Genomic DNA, 19,701 nt, shown 5'->3' on the forward strand with positions numbered 1-19,701 from the left:
TAAAAAAGTGAATGCAATAAATACTGTGTAAAGTATACACGTGGCATTAACAAAAATTTTATTTATGATATTTTATCTGTGCAAAATTAATCAAAATATACTTTATAATATAAAAATGCAGTTTAGTAAATTAAAGATTCCATAACTTATTGTTGACATGAGTAACTTTTTACTCAAATATCCTATTTTATATAGTTTTGTATATTTAAACATCTTTATATTAATTATTTTTAAATTTATATCATGGTGCAAATTGATAATAGTCTCCCATTTCTTTCTTTCTTTCTTTCTTTCTTTCTTTCTTTCTTTCTTTCTTTCTTTTGGTACTGGGGATTGAACTCAGGGACACTGAAACACTGAGTCACATCCCCAGCCTTATTTTGTATTTTATTTAGAGAAAGTATCTCAATCAATTGTTTAGACCCTCGCTTTTTCTGAGGCTGGTTTTGAACATGCAACCCAACTACCTCAGCCTCCGTAGCCACTGGGATTACAAGTGTGCACCACCATGCCCAGCTTCCCATTTCTTATATAAAAGGCTCCTTACTAATGCCTTTTACCATTGTGTTTGCAAATTACTATGACAGAGAAAGGAGTCATATGTATTTCTCTCGCCAGCCATGTTTATAGCCAATAATAAAAAAGAACACTTATAGACATTTTCAGATATTTTCTTTCACCAATAATAATAAAACCAATATAAAACTACAAAACACCCTTTAATTTTCTTTCAAAATCATTGTTGCTATGTAGATTTAGGTGGCATAAGGTATTTTTCACTGTAAATATATAAATCCACATACTTAAAGGAACACATTATCTAAAATGATTGAGTATATACAAATTAAATATATTTTAAAAACACTGTGGCATTTAGGGGGGATTAACCATGCTAAGCAAGTGCTTTACTACTGAGCTACATCCACAGTCCCAAATTTTTATAAAATTTTATTTTGTCTTTTATTAATTATTTTGTGTGAGACAGAACTAGGCAAATCTATGTGAGTATGTGAATATGTAGTATTGGTAAATACCCTTGTGAAAGCACTCGAATTATATTATTATACTATTTCTGCCTGGACTTTTAAAGTGACATAAAGTCCTCATTAACATTCTGCTAGTTTACATGAGTCTCGTTATTATTGAAAAAATAAGATGATAACCATCCACTTAATTTAAATATTCTTCTGTTCTTCTAGGGCATTAGACCTGTGACATCAAAAGACCTTTTATATTAATTTAAAATGTAAATGCTATCCATTTAATTAATAAGAGATAACTGTCTATCAAGAATGGCTGCAAGGAATTATAGTCAGTATTATAAGAACTAATAAAAAAGACTTATCAGCTTTGCACAGTTTTGAATAAAATAAGAAAGTAAAAGGAGCTCAGCATGGCTTAAAAGATGTTTGAGTGATTTTTTTTTATATTTTACTGATTGAAAATATTCTTGTAATGAATGATGCTTCTTAATTAATTGCCAAACATAAGAAATGAAGGTGACTTTAAGGTGCATTGTCATTATGTTCCCTGACTGGCTGTCATCTCAGCCAGGAAGCATGCACACCAATGTCAGCAATTGTCTCCTTGTTTCAAACACCAAATTCATATAAACACTTTGTTAATATCAATTGGTTTCAAAGAAGTCCATTTGACTATATTAAACTATAATTTATATTATTCTAATATATAGTAACATTACTCTATTTTTGTGAGTCTATACTGAAATGAGTGACCAAATAATAAATAAAAGTTCTAATCTTGAGTCCTATTTTCTTAGCCAGCTTTCCCTGATGCCTTGAGTTGAACACACATTCTGTGTCTTTATATTCATACCTTACATAAATACATATTCAGAACACAATAATTCCATTAAGCTTGGTTTTTACAATTTATTTATATTAATGATCACTGAGAAAGAAGAAAATATTTATTACTGAAAATTTCAGTAGCTCATTAATGGATCTAACTATCTATGTAATGAAAGGAAAAGAGCAATGAGGTCATAAGCTAACAAGAAGGCACGGAAGTAAACAGAAGTGATTCACCCGAGTACTCATTATTCAGTAACAAGCTTACTTAGTACATACTCCATGCTAGGCCTTGCAAAAGTCTAGCCAAAACATTGGTTAACAACAACATAAATGATAGAATAAAACAGAATCAATTTCTATCTTATGGATCTTAAGGTCCAGTGAGGATCTGAGTAGAGACACAACAGGGGTGCCTTTCTAACAAGATCCCAGGTGTTGCAGGTGCTACTTACACTTATGGGCTAAATACTTTTCATAGTACTCAGAAGTGAACCTGAGCATGTCTGGAATGCAATATTTGAAATTAATTCCATGGAAATAATGGGAGTGAATGAGGGAAGAGAGGAGCATGGTAGAATTCCACATGGATCCAGGGAGTAAGACCCAAGGCAGGGAAGTCTGTACCATGAACTGGAAGGGAAGGACAAAAAGAATATTGGCAAACTCCATGAAGAATACGTCTCATTCAAAATTGATAAACATGTTTTTCTGACAAAATATGGAAATGAGTCAGTGGCTTAATGCAGTTATATAAATGGTACAAATGAAAAGCTTTTCATAATGAAATTCTAAGAAACTGCAAATGTTGTTATTTAGAATATTACATGACAATAATCAGTGTACCTGTATAGATTTTAAGAAACATACAAGCTTATTTTTAGGAAAGATTAAAGAATGGCTTGTGATACTTCATTGAGGCAAAAAATAAGCACAGAAAGAAAAATTAATTCCATAACAGATCAAATTGAATTTTATATTTAAAAATTATAAGTAGGAGCATAAAGAAGTCAGAATTAGACAGGCAGTCAGTATAGAAAGGTAAATTGAGTCAAGTCAGATTTTGAGTCAGGCCAAGTTGGAGACTGTCCCCTGAGGAATTGAAATTTTAATTCCTTCAGAGCCCTTCCTCCACCCTTATCAAGAACCTGTTCCTCACTCCAACTTGTTGCCAATGTAACCTGTCCCAGGAATTTCCCCTCCTTACAGGTAGCTATAAAGTTGTTAATGTGTCCTTGGCTACTCCATCCTGCCCTTCACCTTTAGCCCACAGGTTTCCCCCTTTGGGCCATCCCACCAAGCATGCCTGGGCCTAGTCTTGGCCCTAGTCACTACACAGGAAGGAGAAAAATAGGGGGGGAAATGTAGGAAAACAAATGAAGCCTAGGACATATAAAAAGGGCAGAACACCTCACTTCTTCCCTTCCCCCTTGTGGAAGAAGTCTATGTTACCTCTTTTTAAATAAACTCTGCTTTATATGCTTGCCTTGGCATTCTTCTCTAATGTTCAAACTTCAACATGTAGGGAAGCAGGACTTGTCACCAATAACCGGCAGTATCAATAACATGATCCATTTATATTAATAAGATAACTCTAAAAAGTTTTATATGAATATGAGGACATTTATGATTATGGTAGAAATAACAATATTAACTACATGCCTCAAGAGATTCATACATTGTCTTAAATGCTTTCCTAAACCTCTGTTAACAAGAATGTTAGAATTCTGGAGCCCTAATTGAGAAATAAGAGACCAACTGGAATTTATAGCATTTTGGGGGAACACAATGACAAATGACAATTAATGTACTATTAATTAAAATAAAGAAAGGTAGTCAGAATCTAAATGAATTGGAGAGAATCCATCAGCATTCTATGATGATAGAGGTAAAATGAAAGAGCATGTCTAGATTCCTGTGTGGTTAAAACCAATGTGTGAGTGGTAAACAAGGAAAAAAAGGAAAATAGCAAGCTCTCTGCTTGTAAGTTCAGTTTATCTCATGTCATAGCTCACAGTGATTGTGTATATCAAGGCAGAGGAATCTGATAAGCAGTTAGATACACCAGTCTGAAGTTAATTAGAGATTTATAGGCAAGGGATTTGTTTCAAAAATGTTATTCAAGTAATTTGTCACAGTGAAAGGAGGGTAAAGTTCAGGGACCAAGCAGTCAGTTAAAGACAAAAATGATGAGAATTTATGTGCTCTCATGTCACAACCTTCTGTGCTTCTGTTCCATCAAATCTAGATGATTTGAACAGAATTAGTTCTTCCACTTAGAGTAGAAAGTAATTTAAAAAAATTAACATAATAAATTTTAATGTGTAAAAGTCTTGCTGTCCAAATATTTGAAATATATATGCCATTGCTGGTTACTCTATTTAGTTATATAGGAGGTCATTTTTTTATTTGCTGGTGTTTTATTAAGAATTTGAATTATCTTAGACCAACATATTTAGTTATCTGTTTTAAACTGTTTCCTACTGTGTCATGAAAGAGGACAAAGTTTTCCTGATGAGAATAAGTGAATCTTTTAATTCAAGTTTGACATGAGAACTTTTCAAAAAGAGATTTTAAAAAGAACATCAACATATATTGAAGTGACTCAATTTTTGATTTGCCATGATTTTCTAATAAAAAGAGAAATGATGGATAAACTAGATCATGGGAAGAGACAAGCATCTGTAAGAGTGAACACAGAAGACTCACATGTGAAATGTAGAACTTGAATATTGAAAATCAAATGCATATGAGTAAAATTAGATATCCATTAGGTCTGTGCAGAAGTCAGGCCTACAGCATTACATGACAGGGGATTGTTCAATGTACTTGTCATTGTCTTTTATTGTAAGACATTTATCACCAGGGAGGCAGAAAGTAATATTGACCTGTAGGAACAATTACTAGATTTTTTGTAATGAAATATTTGCTACACCATTATTTTCCAATGGTGTAGACCTAACTTCATTCCCCATGAAAAATATAAAATTAATGTTTTTGTTTAAAGATTGAGAAGCATAATATCCTAAATAAGACCTCAGTGATTGGAGCTTTGTCCACAAAGACTATAAAACCAACTTTACATAAGAAGCAAGTTTAGGTGAACTTATTTGGTAAAATAGAGTATTACCTATTGAGAAAGTTCCAATCTGCAGTTAAACTGCATTATCTGCTCCCAACTGATAAGCTGAGTGATCTGGGGTGACTAGTTTTATTTCTTTCTGTACCAATTAATTTGGCAATATGATCCAGATAACAATATCTCATTTATAAGTTTCTGTGGGAACTAAATTAAAGTGTGTGAAAAACACTGATTCATTTTTACTCATATAACTGAAAAGCTTCTCTCATGTTATCCTGATGATGCCTTAGGTGACAAGAAAGTGAGCCATTCCTTTTCCCATTAGCTCACTGCTTTCAACCAAGCACATCACTGCTTTCTATCCCTCTTTCTGGGCTCTTGGGCACTCCCAGAGCCAGCCCCAGTAAGGCTGCCCTGTGCCTCAGAGATCCTTCCTCAGAGATTCCTTTCATCTCTGAGTCCCTGAGTGGGTCAAGTCCGGCATTACCTCCAATCTCCTCACTTTCATCTGCAACCCTGAGGTGGGGTGGTGAAGGAGCTTTGCTGCTTTCTGCCATTACTGTTTCTGAGTTATTCAGGGTCTTTGTTTGGTTAGGATTTTATAGTTCTCTACGACACCTTTGGAGATTTGTTATTTTATGTTAAAATAACTAGTGGGAGAATGTTTTTTTGACAAGGTGTCAATTAACACCACCAACTATCTTTCCATCAACAGGACATGGGTCATTGTTTCATGAACCCCTCCTGAGCAGCGTCATGCTAACTAAATCAACAGGTGAAAGGATCATAAATTTTATTGGTGGAAAAATTAATTACAAAGTATTAAAAGGCACTTCAAAGCCTTTTAGTAGTAACTACCAATATTTCTTTTCATAGCTTCCAATGTATTTCCACTTAGAAAGCTGTTCTCTCTTTTAAAATTTTGAACAATATTCCACATTTTCTCCATTTTTATGGAATGATGTTTTTTCATATGTATTTTACTCTTAAATCTTCTGGAATTTCTATTCCAGAATTCTCCTTTGCCAATAAAGAGCAGAACCTAATCTGACATTGCTGCTTTAAAAAAATATCACATAGCTTCCTAAAAGTTTTGCTTTTATTTTATGAAGTAAAAGAAATCGTACCACATTATTTTAATAATTTTTACCATATTTTATTTTTTTTGTATATACTGGTGCCTTTTTCTTTCACATGGCCACTTTTATATCTTCATACATACTCCTGCAGTTTTAATCTGTGTAACACAGTTTTGCTTTTCTTATTATTTTATCATATGCTTGTGATTGCGGTATGGCCAGGGCAGGGATTAGAGAAAAGAGGCTAGTAATTGATACTGCATAAAAGTACAGGCTTCAAACATTGAACTGTTTTAGAATTCCAGTTCAACCTTGATACTTTTTTGATCTTCAAGAAAATTCTTCTAATTCTTAATTTATTGGAGAATCATACTTGTTAATTTATTTAGCAATAAATTTTATCAATTTGCTGGGCTTTTACACATATTCAATGAAATGAAGGCTTAGTAGTGGAGAGAATATATTAAGATCAGAGTGGGCAGTTATTATTTATAAATTTGGAAACTTTGAACCTTCATCTTGCATGACCCTCATCTGAGCTTCATCTTTTATGACCCTGAACTTTGCACTTGAAGGTGTCCTGTGATGAACAGTTCCCTGATACACATTCATTCACACATCTCTAAACTTCATCTAGGACAGATCAACTCTCTCACCTCCAAGCAGTATGTGCTCTGCCCTCTCTATACTGTTCTGCACACCACTCTGCATTTCACTAATGCCATCACTGCACCCTGGGTCACTTGAAGGCCTGGTGACCTTGAATTCCTTGAGTGTAGGAACTGGCATATAGCTAGTGTGTGAGGAAAGGCAATTGAGCTGCCCACATTTTGAGAGTTGATTATATTTACCACCATGTCCTTTGCTATCAAGTTCTATGGGCTTCAGCTTATTTATTTATTATCTTTTTCTAAAATTCTTGTCTTTTTTCAAGTAATTTTCTCTTCATGTTGAGAAACTCTTCACATGTTCCCTACAAAATTGTAGAATTATTTCTCTACCAATTTTACATTATCTGTGGGAGAAACTTGATTAGAAAATAGGCAGCATTTTACAAAAAAAATACTAGATTATAATTTTAAAAATTCTATAAAATATGCAAATTTATTTACAAACAAAATTTTCCTCTAAGGAAATATGTATGTGAAAATTATGCTTAATAATACAATAACTAATAATTAACATATATGAATATTTTCATGCATCTTGAAGTATAATTTTATAACCATAAGATTAAAAATTAGTTATTTTTACTAAATATGCTGCCCAACATGTTACTTAAAATAGAAAAATATTGAAAAAATAGAAAAATACAATAATTCAATATTCTAATAAAATAAAATATGGTTATGTTTGTTAATAAAACTAATCTGTATAACAAAAGAAAGAAAAAAGAAAGATATAAATATGTAAAATACATTTTTTTTGAAACAATAATAATGTTTTTAATTACATTTTTATATATTACTACATTGCCATATTTCCTAAGTAAACCTATGCTGCATGTTTAAAAACAATATTACTTTAAAAAATTAAGTAATTATAATTTGGAATTTGAGATATTTTAGGTAACAAGCATGAAATAAAGGAAGGATAGAGTAGAAAGAAATATTGCCTTAAAAATGGAGAATATTTACTGATTTTATACAATTGAAAAATTGAGAGGAACAACTTGTTTGATCACTAAACTCAATATGTCAGCAAAGTCTGATTACTTGCTCTCTTTCCTTTCCTTATTACAGCTGTATTGTAGTTGTGATGCCACTCGGGTTGTAAAATGTTAGAATTTTCAACTTTGTCTGCTTTTGTATTCAGGATCAAAAAGAAAGACTATTTTGAGGGCAAAATAAAGATTCTGATTGGATTTCCTAGTGTGACATGTGTAGATATAAAATAGGTGATTGGCTACAATAAAATTATGTGCTCTATACAAGGGTCTCAAAGGCTTTATCTGCCTTCACAGAATAAGGAGGAAATCAGCAACATTTCAGAAAGAGGCTGTTATAGTTTAGAAATGAAGTTTCCCCCAAAGATTCAGGGGTTGAGGACTTAGTCACAAATGCAAATGTCCAGAAGTGAAGATTTGGGGATGAGATTGGTTGATGAGGAATCTGACCTCATCAATATATTAGTCCATTGATTGATTCATATTTGATGGCATTATTGGAATGTGGTGAAAGTTGTAAGATGCGCAGCCTAGTTGGAGGAAGCAGTAGTTGCAAGTCTGTGAAGGTTATTTCATGTCCTCAGCACTGTTCACTCTCTCTGTTGTCTCTCTGCTTCCTGGCTGTAGTGACGTGAGCAGCTTTGCCCTGGAAGGTCCTGCGCTTTCACCAAGATGTTTCTGCCTTTGGAACCAGTTTACCATTGACAAGCCCGCTGAACCCATGAGCTAATATAAGTATTTCCTCTTCTAAGTTGTTTTTCTTATGTCTTTTGTGCCAGTGACTAAAAGCTGACCAATACCAGGTATTTATGCACATGTACAAAATATAAATGTTCAGGAGAAAATTAAATACTCTTATGAATTACAATAACCTTGGCCAAACAAACAAGAAAGATAGTCTAACAACTTCAGCATATTAATCTTTATTTTATATTCACAGTACAGTCCCTGTACTGATCAGGTGACTCTGTGGACAGCTCTTCTCTAAGCAGAGAAGAGCTTCTGTAATTGCTTCTCTATTGTAACTATATAATCCAGGACACCTGGCATCCAAGGTCACCCAGTGAAGGTCATTTTCATGATTGCTTTCAAATACATGTCTGGCCCTTCTCTGCCCTGGTAGGCAGACATTTCAGAAAGACTTGGCTTTAGGATATCTGGTGAGAAGACCAATAGATAGGAAAATATTAGTAGCCAGGGCTATTCTCTCTCTCTCTCTCTCTCTCTCTCTCTCAAAACTGGAATCTCTCCTAGATGGATTTACACCTATCCAGGCTTTGCCTTGTTTCTCATTCTAAATCTCTGCCTTGTAGGTCCAATAATGATATCTTCTGCCTTGGTGATTTCAGTCCCATCTCTTTCCCATCCCTCTTCCCTGTTTGGCTTCGATGCTTTTACTTCACCTATGCACAGTTTCTTATATTGACCTCCTGTTTGAAGGAAGATAATCTCTGTCTAGACACTGATAAATCACAGTGGAAGCAGAAGAACTGTCCACAAGATCATCCAGCTTCAGAAGTAACATATATCATTTCTTGTACTCTCAGATTGTAATGCAGCCTGAAATCAATGGAAAAGGATGAGGTAAATTTTATTTGCACCAGAACAATAAAATAGCTTGCTAACCATAGATCATTATAAGCCCTTACCTAAGGGACTTTTAACAAATTTCTAGAAATGTTTTCAACTGATAGCATACTTATAATAGGATCGATTACTTGAATTCATACTGATAAGGACTTAACACAAAGGTAGTTCTGCTATACCAAAACATACCTACATACACCTAAAATCATCATGTGATGAAAAATGGCATAATAAACACCACAGGACTACCAGGAGAAATGGCTCCTAGGACATGACACTCAAAAACTTTGTCAGTAATGTAATTAATAAAGTATGCATCCAGAACCTAAGTAAGTCTCCTCACTTTAAATGGTTAAAACATACATAAAGAACACAACAAATATGGCACTTTTCCTTGAAAAAGACTTCAACTTTGCTTGTGAAAAATGAATTTGCAAGGAGTTTCACCTAATGAATTATTGTCAAGTGAGGGAAGGATAGTCCTATGAATTGAAATGGAAAGTGGGGACACTGATAGGGATGTTGTTGGCTCATTATCCATAAAATGAGGTAGTAGGAATAAAGGCTTGAAGTGTATGAGTGTGTGTGTGTGTGCTTGCATGCCTGCATACATGTGCACATACACATACTACATATTGAATATGTCAACTGGGGGTAGTTTTTGTGTTCAACTATTGTTTCTCATGGATAGAGGTACAAATTCAGCATTTATTTTTTAAAAAAAGTACATTTTAAAGTAACATTTGAATAATATTTGTAATTATAGTCATTATTATTATTATTATTATTATTATTATTATTATTATTAAAACCACATTTAAATAACATGATTCTTCCAGATGTGGTGACATATGTCTGAATCCAAATGACTTGGGAGGCTGAGGCAAGAGTATTGTATGTTTAAGGCCAAACTGACCAATGTAGCAAGAACTACTATAAAATAAAAGTAAAAAGGACTGGGAGTATAGTTCAGGTGTAGAGCGCCCCTAGGTGGTTCAATCTCAGTACCATCAAAAATATGTATATGTACAAACATACACATAAATATATATGTGTATATATACATGTATGTATGTACATATAAAAATGCAGAACAAAGAATGAAAATGAATAAAATTAAGATACAAAACATTATTATCAGAATAGTGATCTTCTGTTTGTTAAAATCTTATTACTCCTCAATCTTCAATCTTTTATTTAGTTAAATATAGACCAGAGTTTCATATCTCAACCAATAAAATGTTTTTGAAATTTTGTGAAAAAGTTGAAATCAACAAATGTTTCGAAAAGTTAAAAAATAAGTTAAAGGTTTAATACCATCTAAGATAAGTAGTGTTTCTTTCTTGAACATTTCTGACTGGGGAAGGACTTTTTGTTTCCATACAGTGATCTACACCACTTTCCATATTCTTTCCTGAAAATTCCTGGTGTCCTACTTTGACATCTTATGTTAATCTCTTTTAAATTAAACTCCTAATTTACCAACAAAATAAAGCACTAGAAATAATTTAAACATTTAATCAGATGGTTGCCTCTAGGAAACGTGATCAGGAAACTTTAAGCTGAGCAATCTGGGTCAAATTTGATTCCACATTTTATCTAATCCATCTCAGAACCGGATCTTGTGTGCTTCTTTTTTTGCACACATCCATACAAATTTGCATGCACAGATGTATGGGGAAATAGAAGCACAAATACACACCCAGCCTCCAGGAATGGAAAGGCTGAGATTCAACCACATCTATAGGTCCAGGTTCTTCAATGGTGGGTGTATGGCACTTGTCATATGTAATGGTGAGGGCAGAGTGAATCTTCTTAAACTATTCCACAAGATGTGTATTTTACGACATTTCTTTTGCTTTTTAAAAAACTGTTTTGAGCAGTGGTGACTGAAAATTTGAGGGACTAGTAAAGGTTTAGTGTACCAGTATTCTATTTAGGAAACCAAATAAAACAATTTAAAGAACATTAATGATAGAAAATAAGAGCAATTACCTCCATAGTTTGAAGATTTTTAAATTATCTACAAAATATAATTTTTACACACTTTAAATCAAAGTTTTGGTGAAGACAAGTAACAAATATTAAATAATGAAAGCACATATTTAATATATTTGAATCTGTGTATATGTTTAGTAGCTTAGTTATATTGTTAGAGTGCCTAGGACAGATTCACAAGTTAATTCAAAACTAAGCTCTGTATGAGTGCCTGTGTTGAACATGATCTTTTTCTTTTATTCCTAATGCCTACTAGATGTTCTGACACATTTTTGAATGTTAATTGCTGAATGTTAATGAATATTTGTTGAATAGACCAGTAATAAGGACAACCATGTATGATGGATTACTTAACATATTAAGATAAGAAGTCTCAGGAAGGCTTTCTAGAAAAGAAGGGATGTTAAGGGAGAAGGAGACCTTGCAATAGGTTAGTAGCGGTACATGACAGCACCTAGGACATTTCCCGAAGCAGAGGGAGGCTAAGGTCATAGTGTGAGATGAATTGAGAGTCCTGTTTTCTATTTCACTTGATTGTGTAGGAGACAACACAACGTCTTTTCCCTGGAACACAATTGTGTGATCCTAGTGTACATGAAAGCAGCCCTTGGACAGAGAATTGTAGCAGCAGATTTCTATGTGTGTGTATAGAAAACAATGCAGCAATTTGTTAGAAGAATACTTCATAATTATTGTATTTCTGTATTGACCTGCTATCTGAAAACTAATGATTTGTTTATTTAACAAGTGCATATTAGAAGTGTAAATTGTGGCTTATGTATATCTTTGTTACCAAAATAAATAAATAAATAAAAATATCCTGCAGTATTAAATCTAAGGACTTGATACTCTTGAATATGAAATATCAACTTGCAACCAAGAAAGAGAATAACTGAATGATTAGTGATTTGCTTATTCTTCATAAATTGCTAGTCTGTTCCTGGTAAAATTTAAAAGACATTAAAAGCCTAAGCATGCATTAGAGAGTTTCTTTTTGTCTTGTGTACAATGAGTTATAAAGAGTTGTAAAATCACAATTGTTTTTTCCAAAGCTCACTGAAAATTACTTCTGAACATGTCCTTTATATGGGTTTCCATATTGAAATCAATATCCTGTGGGGCACCAATAAGAGATAGGTTAGTGCTGTGAGTTGACACTAATGATAACTCTAAGTTTTCCAATTAGAACTATTACAAGCCTTGTATATAGGAACTTTTGTCTGTTTCTACAAGCAGAAGTTAAATATCTTTGTGTGTGTGAAAATGAACAACTTCTGGCGATATGTCTCTCTTCAATACCCAGCAATTAAAAACTGGAATGCAGTTCAAACTTGAAAGCCAAAAGAAAGTATAACTGAACTGTTTGCATATTGTTACTTATTAAACACTTATTTACTTCACATTATAGCATTTCTGTGTTGCAATTAAATTATATTGTAGTATTGATCTGTTGTTTTATATAGCATTTCAAATGTGTATTTGTCAAATTGTGTGTGTATGCATGTGTACCTATGAATAAATTTATAAATAATCACAATTATTCTGGCAGGAAATTAGAATAAGAGATGTGTGCATGTGTGTGTGTTTCTGAGGATATAACCTATGGCTTGCATACTCTAAGCATTGGACAGAAATCTTCATTCCGATTTTAAAGGTGAGAAAACTGAAGACCAGGGTTATGAGTTAGCTTAATTGTGTGATAAGGTAAGTTTACTCTCCATGGACCAGCAGGAATACAACACCATTGTTCAAATCTGGACCTAGTCCCCTTTCATCCATAACTTGTAGATCTCATTCAAAGTGATTGTTTTTTTTCAAATCATATATGAATTTCCAATAAAATAAAAATATTATATCTCATTCAAATAATTGCAGTTTAAACTTGTAAACCTGAGAACAAACTTAAAGCTAGAATTTTTATTGGAATTCAGAAAACGTTTGCTAACTGATATATTTTAATATGTAAACATGTTATCTTGGAAAGAAACATTTAATTACCAAAAAGAATTGCTTTATTTTATGCATTGTAAAAATTAGGTGACTAAAGACTATTTGTGAGCCTTGCACTGAACCATGATAGATTTTTTCTTGGGGATAACCACATTCCTTATACCAATAAATATCTTTGGGGACAAGCAACTTTTACTTCCCTATTTTACTTTTATTCTATAAGATGTTTTAATAGTTTATGATGGCCACAATTTTATGGAATTTAATTATTTTTTCATTAATACATTAGCTTAAGTAATAGATTATTTTGTGTTGCTCTTTTTAATATAAATAAATTTTCTATATAACTTGCATTCCAATTTGGAAGTTAAAAATATATGCATGATAAATTTAGAAAGAATTGTGTCAGAATATTTTATTAGGAAAGATGTGCTGTGGCATTTATAGCAATATAATGTAATCAACATAAACTTTTTTGATAGGAAAAGCTGAATTTGTTTTTATGCAGTCTCCACTAAAAATATTTTTAGTGAAATCATGCTGTGAACACCAATTGTCATCTGTGGAGAGATCATAAGAATTACCCATTGGTTCTCAGTAGGACTATATTTTTCAATCGTAAAACTGGAAACTTTAATAAGATCATATGCATTTTTTCCTATTGTAGTGGAGGATAGATAAGGTTCATTTGAATGACTGTGTATGCCAGTTTGGAATATATTCTTGGTTTGCTTTTTGTTGTTGTTGTTTTTGTTTTAGGTCTCTTGGCAAATGTCTGAGAAGGTAGATACCGTCCGCAGTTTAATCTCTGATGTTATTCCACTAATTAAGCAGTGCTTAACACAAAATAAGATTCTTGCACATAGGAGGTGAGAAACAAGTATTGTTTAAAGAAATGAGTTGATTAAAAAGATTTTTAAAAATAATGACTCTCTTGCACATGAGTTACACAGAAAAATAAACCTCTCCAAAAATATATAATGTAATGCTTGTTTTTTTTTTTTGTTGTTGTTGTTTGTTTTTTTATTAACAGAACTGGAAAATTTTCATGGAAGTAGGATGCTGTGGTTCTGGTCAACTAGTAGGAATTAATTCCTATTTTGTGTTCTAAAAATGTAATCCATTTTGTATATATATATTCCAATATTTAGCAGTTGATACAGGTGGTTTTCTGACTTTTCAAGTGCAAAAGGAAATTAGATCACCTAGCTTATTTGGAAGAAGACTAATTACCTACAAATCAATCTCAATTAAATATTTTACATAATCATGTTAATAGAACCATATAAAACTGATGCATTATTTAAAGTGTATTTTAAATTCAAGATTGTCTATTAAATATGTATTCATTTTGACTGGAGGCATATTGTTATTATAAGAGGTTTATATTTGAATTCTTAATGTGTGGGTTATAGAATTTCATTTTACTATTCTTGGTGTTAGTACAATTGCAAAATATGCATTACTTTATGCAAGGTTGTTTCAGAAACTGTGATGGTATCTTTTCACATTAAAATAGAAAATCATCAGAATAATATTTAACTCAATGTCATGATTGAGTATTTATGAAAAAATCACAAAATTTTTGAACACAGGGACATATTATAAAGAGAAAAATTCTGTGCTTGTAGAAAAAAAAAATAAAAATGTTTTTTTAAACCACAAAATGAAAAATTGAAAAATTTCCATCCTAATGACCCTGTTGGTACTATATTAAGAGGCTTTTTCAAGATTCTGTAACCAAAGTGATATGGAAAGACTGTGTTCAGAAAGAGAGAAAGTAGTGCCAAATACATGAGTGTTCAGGGTGTCTGCTCAGGCATGTGTCTCTGTATGCCTCAGATGAACGGGGATACCACCTAGGAAGGCAATTTCTAGTATAGCCTGCTCTGGGTCTGTTACTCAGGAATTCTTATAGAATTCCACACACAATTCTCCTTCTATGTCTGGCAATTGAGAACATATTTTAAATACTGTAAATGTTGCAATTTCTCAACATCAGATAAACTCTGTTTTTGTCTATTTGTGTGTGTGTGTGGGGGTGTGTTTGTCAGCAAACTCAGGACCGATTTTATCATTTCTGCAAAAATCTGCATTCACTTAGACACCAGAAATCATGGCCAATACTTCATGACATTCTTGATTATCTTGGTGAAATGGTTGATATGGTCCCATGACTTTCCTATGAACACTATTTTTTAACTTTTTTTTTTAAGTTGTAGATTAACACATTATCTTTTATTTATTTATTTATTTATTTTTATATGGTGCTCAATATTGAACCCAGTGCCTCACGTATGTGAGGCAAGATCTCAACCACTGAGCTATATCTCTAGTATCCTATGAACACTATTATCACCTTGAACCTCATTTCTGTTTTGTCTATACTCCATATATTACAACAGATACATAGAGTAATATGACTAATAGTAGCATAGAATATTAAATAATAATGATAAATAAATAGTGAAAATAGTCCTTGAAATCTAAGAGACAAAAGAGTGGTTTTAAATATTATATTTGAATCATCATCATACCAAAGTCTAATTTGCCTCAAGACATAAATAAAATATTTACTAAAATTTAGACAATGATCTTTAAATGCTTTTTTCTTTTAACTATAATATTAAAAATTTCAATAAAGGTATAGTTCTGATTTAAGTAGGTTGAATGTTGTATAATATAAATTACTATCATAAAATTTGAAAGACATAATTTATACTCATCAAAAATACAATAGTTTAGATATCTATGCGTGACAATAAAACTTAAATTAAAAAAAATATGTCTGTATAAGAGATACAGTCCACTGGAGGAAGGGTGGAAGAGAGAAATAGGGAGTAGCTTCTAAATGTGTGTTTTTCAAAGTTTATGTATACTGAAGAGATTGTAGTTGGTGATTAAACCCTTGGGCTGCAGGAAGTATCACCATATCTGGTTTTGTTTCAAGGTTTCTAGCAACTTTAAGCTGTCAGCTCAAGACATAATAGTAATTCCCTTCATAAATATTCCTTAAGACTCTTGTGGTGGTCTGTTTTTCCTCTCTCAGGGTCCCAAGCATAACTACAGCCTCCTTCTTTCCTAGTAGGGAACCAGCTGAAGCTTAATCACATTCCTCTATGCCCACATACTATATGTTATACTTCAATGTGATCCTTGTTTTATTTCTACCACATGAATGCATAAACAGTCAGGTGTTTATTTAACAGGATGTCAGCAGCTATTCAATGTACATGGGAACAAGCGTGCTCACTGAATCAGGCATGTCCTTCCTCTCCTGTCATATTCTACACTGGGCTCTATATGCTTATACTTTTGGTCTTAATGTAATGCTCCTCATTAAGATGCAATGTATCTGTAAAAAGCTAAATAAAAGTTCAAACTGTATTTCCAGAAATGAGTGAAGTCAGGATCCAGATAGTGGGCAGACTTCAATTACAGTACCCACTGTAATAAACAGGCACAAATGGCCAGGACTTCATTAATAATTAAAGCTTTTTCATTTTTATTCTGATTTCCAATTTAGGATCAATCAGAAAAGTCTAAAATCTCATAGGCTGCACCACTTTGGTTCATCCCACCAGGAGCTTTCCAAAGCCAATATCTTCTAAGCCGACTACAACTGAAGACTTTAGTTTTCACTATGAAGCTCTTCCAGTCTTTTCCTTATTTTTGTGTATGACAAAATGCAAACATTTAAATAGCCTTTGCTTGTTATCAGCTAGTTAGTCTTTGTTTATTTCCAAGGTTTATAAAATCAGGAAGTACTAAAGATCAGTTGATTTATTCTCTTATAAAATAATTTTGATCCTGTATTTCTAAAGATTTTTGTAACTAAGGATTGAACCCAGGGTACTTTACTGGTGAACTATATTGCCAGTCTTTTTATTTTATTTTTGAGACTGGGTCTCACTAATTTGCTGAGGTTGGCCTCAAAATTAAGATTGTCCTGCCTCAGTTTCCTGAATCACTGGGATTTCAGACTTGTGCCACCAAGTCCTGCTATATGAATTGTCATTATTATTTTTCATGGTGGAGACCAGGAATAGAACCCAGGACCACTTAACAAACTAGCCACATTCCAGCCCTTCTTTTATTTATTTATTTTTAAATTTGTTCTAATTAGTTATACATGACAGTGGAATGCATTTTGACACATCATTCATAAATGGAGTATAACTTCTTATTCTTCTGGTTGTACATCATGTAGAATCACACCGGTTATGCAATCATATACGTATATTGGGTAATAATGTCTAAGTCATTCTACTTACTTTTTATTTTGAGAAAGGGTCTTGCTAAATTGTTTAGGCCCTCACAAAGTTGTTGAGGTTGGCAGCTTTGAACTCACATTCCTCCTGCCTCAGGATTCAAAATTACTGGGCTTTCCCAGCTCGGGCCACCATGCCTGGCTGCTATATGTATGTCTAACTGAGAATGTTACCACTAGACTAAGAATATTCAAATTTTCAAAATTAAAGACTTGCAGAATTCTTCATTGTACCAAGCATATTTTCTACTCATTATTATCTATATATGATACAATTATTCTTCTGGACATATCATAATTATCATTATTTTCTGAAGTTTATAAGAAATACATTGAGAACATGCATATATATATATATATATATATATATATATATATATATATATATATATATAGTCTATTTCTGAAATTTTGTAAATTTTCCAAGTTCTTTTATGTCTGAAAACCCATATTTTCTCACATATTTGATCATTTTGAAGTTGGAATCAATCTCATTTTTAAATAGTTTGCCATTGTGTTCTCATGTCCATCTGCTCAAAAAATAAAATGAAATGTAGAAAAATATTTCTCCTTAAAAATTATCTTTTCCATTCTCTTGGCTTTGAATTTTATTATTACCCAAAAAATTCTACATATGGTTTATTTAATTAGTTAATGAATTGGTCATCTTTATCTGTTAATCTATCTTATATTTATTTATTTTCTTTATTTTTGTTCTACAGAATAGGATATATCCTTGTGATACATCCTTGGTTTAGTTAGTTAAACTGTCAGCTTTATCTTAATTGCCTTTTTTCCTCATTCAATTTAGCAATTCTTATTTGTTTTTATTTTAGCATCTTAACTTAAGGTAAATATAGAAAAATTTTTTATTCCATAAATTTATTTAAATTTTATTCTATATTTATTTAATAAATATATTAAAGCATCACCTTGCAAGCAAAAAATCAATTTTTAATTGAAATTACTCTATTTTCTCTGATTCTTGTGATATTCAGCAATAAATCATTATTCTATTTGTTCATTAGTCTATTTGCTCCTGTTCAGTTCTAGTTTTTGTGTTGTTATTGACATCAAATATGAAAGAAACAAGAAAGAAAGAAAGAAAGAAAGAAAGAAAGAAAGAAAGAAAGAAAGAAAGAAAGAAAGAAAGAGAAGAGAGAATACAGAAGGGCTTCAACAGCAGGCTGATGGAGAGATACATTACAAATTGTTTTAGAGGCTGAGTAATTATTCCCATTTCAGCAGGGTGCCACATCTTGTGTGTGGCTGGGATGGTTTGATGTGCTTTCCAGGCAGGTCAAGGACTCTTGTGCCTCTAAAGGGAGTAAGGACTGCATCCTTCTTGCATTTGCCTGTTGGTAGGAGCTATTTATTTTACTTTTTGTCACTATCTGATGTGTATTTATTGGGTTACTGAAATGCATTCCTGCTTTATTTTTTGTTTCTCAGTACCACTATTGTGAGTCGTCCTGGAAAAAAATCAGCAAAAGTCTTTATAGTAGAATAAAAATATTTTCTTTGTTGACAGCAAAGAAGTTAGAAATACTCCACTTTGTTTGGAAACCTTTAATTTAGTAAGTTGCCCCAGTGATTTTTGCCAGTACTCCTCTGTGGTCCTGTATTTATAAGGTCTTTCTTTGGACAGAGAAATGTTCGCCTTTAATATGTAGGGCTGTTGGTCTGAACTGTCCCCTGCCTCTTTCACCCCCTGTCAGTGTTTTTAGTGCTCCAGGAATTCTCAGAATGTTTTGGCCACTGTTGGTGTCCAATGTTATTATTCTCATTTCTTTTTTTAAAAATATTTGTGGTTTCTTTTTTTTTAATATCCTCTTTGACATGTCAAGGGGAGTTATATCAGAAAGATATATTTAAGTGGTCTTTTGGATTTTAACAATAAACACTTTCTTTTTTTAATTCACACCACACTCTACCACTGGACTGGTGTGGCTTTGGTGCCAGCTGTCCTCCCTTAGTGATGAGGGCTACTGAGCTCCACTGGCCAACATTTCCTCAAAGTTGTTGTAGTAGTTCATTGACAGCCACACTTGGAGTTGAGAATATTATATGGAAAAGTTTTGAGATAATGGCCTTTACATATAAACTTATAAAAACATTTTATGTTTGTGATTCTGATTCACTGCTTTACCTCCCTGTGATTTTTTTTTTCTCATTCACTGTCTTGAGAAGCATGAAGACTAATTTTAACCTGAGGTCAAATTATTTACTGTATGATCTATATCTTTTAAAATACTGTG

The 19,701-nt window shown here is 32.5% G+C and overlaps 1 protein-coding gene across 1 annotated transcript in view; it reads right to left on the reverse strand.

Moving 5' to 3' along the window:
* LOC139707011 (cadherin-18-like) overlaps positions 1 to 19,701 on the reverse strand; it is a 146,533-nt gene that overhangs the window by 110,011 nt on the left and 16,821 nt on the right.

The sequence above is a fragment of the Marmota flaviventris genome, chromosome 9, assembly GCF_047511675.1.
Source record: "Marmota flaviventris isolate mMarFla1 chromosome 9, mMarFla1.hap1, whole genome shotgun sequence".
NCBI classification, from domain to species: domain Eukaryota; kingdom Metazoa; phylum Chordata; class Mammalia; order Rodentia; family Sciuridae; genus Marmota; species Marmota flaviventris.